This window comes from Pteropus medius, unplaced genomic scaffold (genome assembly GCF_902729225.1).
Source record: "Pteropus medius unplaced genomic scaffold, Ma_sr-lr_union100, whole genome shotgun sequence".
NCBI lineage: Eukaryota > Metazoa > Chordata > Mammalia > Chiroptera > Pteropodidae > Pteropus > Pteropus medius.
The window spans coordinates 11,614,324-11,622,348 of record NW_024351543.1 but is presented as its reverse complement, the minus strand read 5'-3'; the positions used below and the strand labels follow the sequence as shown (position 1 = coordinate 11,622,348).

Below are 8,025 nucleotides of genomic sequence, written 5' to 3'. Positions count from 1 at the left end.
GTTCTGGTTCACTTTTAATCACGTTTCTTGCAGCATTTTAGCAACAAGAAAATTGGACAAAATTATCCTTCAAATTATCCCTAAGTTTCAGAGAAGGTAGAAATGTAGATTTTTTTTTTTAAAAAAAAGCTATTTTCAGGAATGCATTTAAAAAGCATAATTATCTAACAAAGCAAAACTGATAATTATATAATTCCACAGCACTTGGCAACACGATAACTTTTGTTTAACAGAATGGGTGGGATTCATTTGACTCCTTCACATCTACAGAACCTTGTGCCTCATTGCTTAGAGATCTCTGCTGCAGAACAAGGTTATCATCGATTAAATGTCTCGCAGGAACAGACAGTATTTATCTCGGTCTTTAGGAAAACAGAACTTGGATAGTGCAAATGGAAATTTCTGGTAATGAAAACAATCTAGAGAATGTCTTCTCTGGGGAAAAAAAAAAGGAAGCAAATGATACACAGTGACAGAAGACTTGGTTCCCAAAAAAATGACACCTCCTACACCTTGAACTTTAAGAAGGTGTCACCTTGGTTCTTAGAACCTCGCTAATAGAGCATCTATAATGTACTAAGCTCGGCGTGGCTAGCTTTACATGAATTGTTCCTCACCACAACCAATGTGTGGAAATTGTTATGGCCATTCTAAAAATGAATCAGATGAAGCGACTCTCCAAGAAGCCACACGGTGATAAATCCAGCAACGAGAGATGAACGAAAAAAGTGTAATAAAAAGACTGATGGAAAACACTTAAACCATTCCCATACAAAGTCAATGCTAAACAACCATCTAAAATGTAGACTCTAAATAATTACCAGTGAGAATGTAGTAAAGGTTAGAAACCATGAAATATGTTTAACCTGTCTCAATAACTGGTTTCCACAGTAAGAACACATCATTGGATCCCACTGTTTGGCTGACGTTTTTGCTACAAATAAGTGAGTATGTAAAGCTTGCTTTTAAATCAGAGTATATTTTCCACTTTCCTTTATTATGTATGGAAATATTGCTTACCTGATTTATACTCACTTTACCGTGAGCATAGATTTAAGGAAACTGTTCACGAGAAACTACATGTTTGTTTTGTGAGTCTACTCTTGACCTATCAACAGTCCAATTTCCAATCTAAATGCAGAAAACAATAAAAGAATCAGGTTCAAGTTCATACTCAGCTTAGAGACCCTAAAGGGATCTGTCTATAGATTTCTACATGCAATTCCCAGACCTCAAGAAAAGGAACTCGGGGAAATAGAAATGGTACTGGAATGCAAAATGTGAGAGCAAGGAATTTCTTTTAAAGCTGAAGAGTTTTCAGTTAATTCACCAGATTTCATAGCTCAGTTGTAATGACTCAGAAGCAAGGCCATTCTCAGCCATGATTCTCATTTGAGTACCTCACAGAGCATGTTCCCACATCTTAGCTCATTTCATCCCCAATAACAAGCTTGTAAGGCAGAGATGCTACCATCCTCATTTAACATGTTAGAAAAATAATCAGACACTCCAAGAGGTTAAGTGACTTACTCAAGATTATTCCGCTAAATCATTATGAGCCTGGAAGTCAAGGTCAAGGCTTTTGACTGCAAAGACTGTATTTCTTCCCCTATATCAGTGATTCTTGAACTTTAAAAATCAGAGATTTTGATTTGTCAGGTATGTGGTGGGGTCTGAGATTCTGCATTTCTAACTCATAGGCATTGCGATGCCCAGGCTGCTGATCTGTGGATCTCATGTTGAAGAAAAAGACCCTCCAGTCACCCTGCCTCACTCCGAGTCAAGGAGTGGAAGCAGCTTTATGGGCTGTGACTAAAGAGGGTCTGCTCCGGGCCAGGCAGACAGCATCAGAACTTTCTTATCACTTTCATATGAGAAGTTTGGTGAGGGTACCAAGATGTAGGAGAGGAGCCTCTTACATATGATAGCGATTTCCAAACTGATTTGTGTGTGTGTGTGTGTGTGTGTGTGTGTGTGTGTTTTAGCAGAACCCTCTTTTCAACTAAAATCCTCCATGAAACCTTAATGTATAAGACCAACAACAGTAGAGTTTTCTTCATGAAGATTTATTTTACATATTCACATTTATAACATATTCATGTTAAACAATGAGCACAATGAGACTGTTTTGGTAACAACATTTTGAAATGAGAGCTTATGGAAGATTAAGTATTATGTAAATCCCAGTATCTAGAAGATAAAGTGTCCCAGTATACAAAAGGCAAAGTAACCCAGAAGTCTCTTGAGTGTTAAAAAGATATGAGAAAATATTCAACTGCAGTTGCTATCAAAGCGGTGAGAATAAAACAATGGAACAGCTGACAGGATCTTTTTGCTCAGTGTTGGCAAACATGTGGTGAGATGGACACTCACAAACATTGCTTTTATCACGGTATGATTTTTGAAAAGTAATTAGCTTTGAGATTCTATAAAAAATATTTGCATACTTTTTCTCAGTAATTTCCTTTCTAAGATTCTGCCCTAGGGAAGTAATCGTAGATATAGAAAGATAAAAGAAATCAATATTTACCAAGTGTCTGCTAGACATTATGCTGGAGGCTTCACTCCTTGAAAAACTGAGTTAGATATGAAATAGATACTCTTCATTGCATTTTACACGATGTCTAAGTAACTTACCTAATATCGCACATGCAGACATTCCAGTCCAGCTTTAACTACCTCTGAAGACCATATCGTGACTTTGAAATTTCTTGATTATCAAGAATTTGTACTCAGAAGGAACATCGTTCCCCACACGTGTCGGTATCCCATCTCCATCTTTCTTCCCTCTTACCTAGACTCACAATGGCTGTGAAAAGCTGAATGGGAATTTGAGGTTTCAAGAAACACAACTTAAGCCCTCAGCTGGAGGATATTGATTAGATAGAAAACAAATGTCACCAGGTGAAATTTGGCTCTCTTTACATTTGGAAAATTCTTAGAGGAAAACATCTGAATCAAACAGGAAATTCTGAGAGAAACTCAAGAGTGCAAGTGTGGGAGCTCATTGTAATATTCCCAATTTCAATAAACAAGCCCATCTTTGCCGGCGTTAGAGATAGATGTCATAGCATCATGGGAATTGCCCATAAGAAACCAGCTCACTGGGAAAAAATGTGTCCCAGAGACATAAAAATGCTGCTGCTCTGTTAATAGACACCAAGGAATCCTGTGAGACCTAAACCATGGAACATTCCACATGACTCAGGAACATTTCAGGGAACAGCTAATGACACTCCCAAGGGTCCTTCTTTTGCCCAGCCTGCATGAGCCTGATGAGGTCGGTTAGGCTGGAGTGCTCTAGACAGCCAGGTCAGGGGAAGAAGATGCTCTCCCCAGGAGAGAGACTCCAGGAAAGAATTCATAGACGGAGCTGCCATGCCACATCTTCCATTCCAATATGGATTCTGTGGACAGGACACCACGTAATGATTGGCATCTGCCATACCGGTCTTGGGATGGAGGTCTCAGGTCACTTAGGAGCATACTTCCCTTGTTGAAAGCTAGGGATAGGGATAGTTCGAGTGCCCTAGCTAAGATCAGTCTTTATGCCTTCAAAGGAGATGGTCATTTTTGGCTTACCCAAAAGAATAAAAAATATGAAAGAAAATGGTGGCCGCAGATGGTCGTAGCTTGTTCCAGCTTCTGCCAGGAATCAGGCTGCCAGCCTCTCTCCTCCCTCGTCTGCCATGCATCCCTCACTGCTCCCCAGGCTGCAGGAAGCGCTCTCAGACTTGGCAGCTTTGGGGCAGGGCCGTCTAAGCGTGAATGCACTTAAGATCCTGGGTAATCCTTTGGATTCCCACAGGATTTGAATCCTTTCTGAAATCCGAATGAAGATAAGCCATAGAAAGAGCAGGTCATTAGAACATCTTCTGAAACACTTTATCCCACCAGCCAGGCAAGCAGTCTCTAAAGGTCTCTGCATTGCTGAGAATTCTGTCACCACCAATGTAATACTTAGCTAGGTCTTTGCATTGTTTCGTTTCTGAGTCATCTGCAAATAAAACATTTGGAAACCCTAGAGAATAAGAAAGAAAAGTCAAATAAAAAATGAATAATAAAAAGGTCATATTCAATTACCATATGTAATTGAATTGTGTTTCTTTTTGAAACACACAATTGAAAGGTGTGTTTCTTCTTGCCAATTAAAATTTTCTTCTTCACTCTTTGGAAAGAAACAAACAAAAAAAATCTTAAAGAAACTGTATGTAATGATAACAACCCAAATACAGAATAGAAAGGGATGGTGGGTTTACCAGAATTTTTAAAGCTATAATTTTTATGCCTCCTTCTCTCAGATCCTGTATCTACTTCATTGCCAGGTCCTGTCAATTTTACCTCCAAAATGGCTCTCAAATCCATCTACATCTCAACTACCTTAGACCAAGCTTTTATTGCACCCTGCCTAGACCGCTGCCATAATCTCCTAACTCGAATCCCTACTTAGAATCTTGCTCTTCACCCACCTATTTATTCCACACCAGAAGCTGGAGAGGATTTCTTAGAATGCAAATATGGTTGTGCCATGCTCTGGCATAAAAGTCTTCAATGGCTGATAAACATTTGAAGATGCTCCCCTGTTTACTCATTCAAAAAAAATGCAAATGAAAAACAATGAGATGCCATTACAAAACAACCAGAATAGCTAAAATTTAAAAAGTGCAAATTACCAAGTACAGTTGAGTATGTGGGGAGACGAAAACGCTCACACTTTGCTAGGGAAAATGTAAAATGATGGCACCACTTTGGAAAACAGTATTACAGTATCTACTATAGCTGACCTTGACCATACACCCATGCTCTGACCCTGCAATTATACCATGGTGTATATATAGCCAATGGAAATACATATTTATCTAGACATTCACAAACTTTCTTCACAGCACAATTCATAGCAGCCAAGAACTAGAAATTTTCCAAATGCTCATCCACATTATAACAGATAAACCAATTGTAATATATTCATGTAATGAGAATGAACAATCTCCATGTACAAAAACAGATGAATCTCATAGACAATATTCTGAGGGAAAGAAGCCAGATACCAGAATGCATACTGTATAACTCCATTTATGTAACGTACAAAACCAGGCAAACATACATGTTGTTGAAAGTCAAGATAATGCTTACTTTTGGAAGGAGAGGTGCAGAGTCGAGGCAGGTGCGAGGGGAGTCTTTTTCAGTTTTTGGTAACATTCTGTTTTCTCATCTGGGTGCTGATTATATGGATATTCAGTTTGTGAAAACTTCGGCAAGCTATATACTTATGTGCACTTTTCCATGTGTGTTTATAGTTAAATAAAAATTATTTAAATTACTCAATGACTTTGCAATAAGAGAAAATCCCAAATCCTTGACATGGGCTACAAAATCATAAATTATCCAGCACTTGCCCACTTCTCCATTCTTTTTATGAATCACTCAGTCCTTTGCAACTCCAGCCACAGTGACCTTGAATCAGTTCCTTGATTATACCGCATTTCTTCCCACTTTAGTGGCTTTGCACCTGCTGTTCCCTTGGCCTAGAACAGCAGTTGGCAAACTATGGGCAGCCCACAGGCTAATCCTGCCTGCCACGTGTTTTTGTAAATAAAGTTTTATTAGAACGCATCCATGCCCATTCATTTACATATTGTCTATAGTAGTTTTGGTAGTACTACAACAACGGAGACTGTATGGCCCACAAAATTGAAAATATTTACTATCTGGCCCTTTATAGAGAAACTTTGCCAACCCTTGGCCTAAAACCTCCTCACATGCCTACTCTACCCCATCTGTCTAACTCCTACTCACCTTTCAGAATTCAGCAAAAACATGTCCTTTGTTCAAGGAAGCTGAGGTCCATGTTTTGCACATTCCTGAACTTTTCTTCTATGGCTCTCCCCTGCTTCAGATCCTCGAATGGCTTCCCTTGCTGTTAGAATAAAATGCAAAGTTCCTCACAGCCTACAGCCTCTGCATGGTTTGCCACACCCCCTCCTCCTCTTCCACCCCCACGCCCCCATGTTCCTCTCTGGCCTTTTCTCCTATATATGCCCATTTCGATGTGATCTGAACTTTGGCCTCATTCTAAGACTCCGTCAGGTCCTTCTACACCTCAGGGTCTTTGCCCATGCTGTACCTTCTGTCTCAAATGCTCTTTCTCACATCCTGCTCAAGCCAACATTTGCTCCTTCTTCACGTGTCACTCAATAAAGCAGGCCACTCCCTTAGTGGGTTTAGCACAACCAAGTGCTGGAGGCTTCTTGCTCAGTCTGGGGTCTGCAGTCCTACTCCCTTCCAACTTGAAGCCCCTTCTTGACCCAGCCCCCACCCACCTGAGTCCTACTTCCTCTTCTCCTTCAGCAGAGGCTGCCCTTTCCTCAGGCACCACAGCCCCTGCCGCAGGGCCCACTACTGGCTCCTCCGAATGAGCCCTTCTTGGGCACCTCTCCCAGCTGATGACCTTTACAGAAGTACCTCTGCCCTCTGTCCTACCCCAAAACCAGGGATGTTTCTCACTGGTAAGGGGGCAGTTACCTCGAGGAGAGATTCTAGGTCTTCTTAGTGCTTCAGACATAGAGGTGAGCAACCCAGAGGCCCCACCAAGGGAGGACATGTTGCTCCATCATCATTTCTTTCAGGGTCAGAGGCAGAAAGCCACCTCAGCTGAGACCATACCCTTCCTGGGGCAGCCCACATCTAAGACTGAGGTGGGGACATTCGGGCCCAGTCTTTTCAGTCCACCTCAAGACAGATCTCATGTCTAATACTCACTCCAGAACACTCCGTCAGGGTGGCCAAGACCTCGTTGGGCACTACATATCGGCTTCTCTCTCTCTCTGCCCAATCTTGTTTCCTCTCCCTTCCCTTCACAGATTTTGAATCCTAATAGACATCTTGAACCCCACACACTCTGTCTCAACATCTGCTTCCAGAGAGTTCAACTTGTGACATTTGTTTTTTATGGTATCATAGAATTAACACAGAATCGGGAGTCAGACAGACCTGGGCTTGAATCCCACTGCTGGTCTCAACAGCTGGGTAGCCTTGGAAAAATACTTAACTTCCTAACCTCCTATCCTCAACATCTTCATCAAATGGAGATGATAATGCCTTCATTATAAGTTTGCTTTTAGGATTAATAGAAGTTATATCGCAGAATGTTAAAATGGAAGGTGGGAATGAGATCTCAAAGTTATAAATATCAGACATCATATTAAATTGAAGGACAGAATACCCTGCAGGACTTTCAAAGTAGATGTCCCAAAAGGGATTACATGACCCTTGGAATTCCTCACACATCAACTTATAAACAGTATGATTGCAGCATATGTCTTAAAAGAGGATGGTTTTGAGACTCATGCCTCTCTCCTGGAGGAAGGTAAAGGTGGGTACTACTTTTCACTTTGCTTCAAGAAAAGAAAGAAGGGCTTCCGAAAGCTAATTACCCTACAATTAGGGAGACATAGTGGACCCTTATCTGATTCCCATGGGGGAAATCGAGAGGGCAAGAGATAGGCCCGATGAAGTGCATAAAGGAGAGATTATACTGTAGTGGAATTATCCTACACTCCCAAAGCTTGTCTGGGCAAAGGACTTGGAAGTACTCCCATGGGCCGTGTTTGGGAAATGCACAAGAAAGAGCCAGTCATTGGGTTGCTTTAGGCACACTCTCTAGGAGGCCAACCTAGAAAGACAATCAGAATTCAGCACTGGGGAGGCTAAGGCTACTGCTTCATTGTCTAACACCATGCTGGGGCTTGACCTAACTCTTAGTTTCTCAAGATTAGTTGATCTTGAGAAACTAAGAGTTAGCCTTTATCTGGTTAGAGAGAACTGCATGTTCACCCAGAGATGGGAGCTTTATCCCAAAAGCACCTGCAAGAAAAAGAGTCATTGTCTTAAAGACTGCCACTTCCAGAGCTGCAAAGACATCTTGCAGTGGCCCCAGTACCTCTCTGTCCTCTCTTCCCTTTCCCCACTCCAAAAGGATCAGAGACCAACATTATCGGGAGGAATAGAAAGGTGAGGCAGGCACAC

The 8,025-nt window shown here is 41.3% G+C and overlaps 1 long non-coding RNA gene across 1 annotated transcript; it reads right to left on the bottom strand.

The window, feature by feature from the left end:
• Nucleotides 1–2,047: 2,047 nt before the first annotated feature.
• LOC120586769 (uncharacterized) lies at nucleotides 2,048–5,953 on the bottom strand. The gene is made up of 2 exons (XR_005648794.1): nucleotides 5,134–5,953; nucleotides 2,048–4,021 (listed from the first exon to the last, which is right to left on the bottom strand). It is a non-coding gene; the product is annotated as an uncharacterized LOC120586769 (long non-coding RNA).
• Between the last annotated feature and the right edge of the window lie 2,072 nt (nucleotides 5,954–8,025).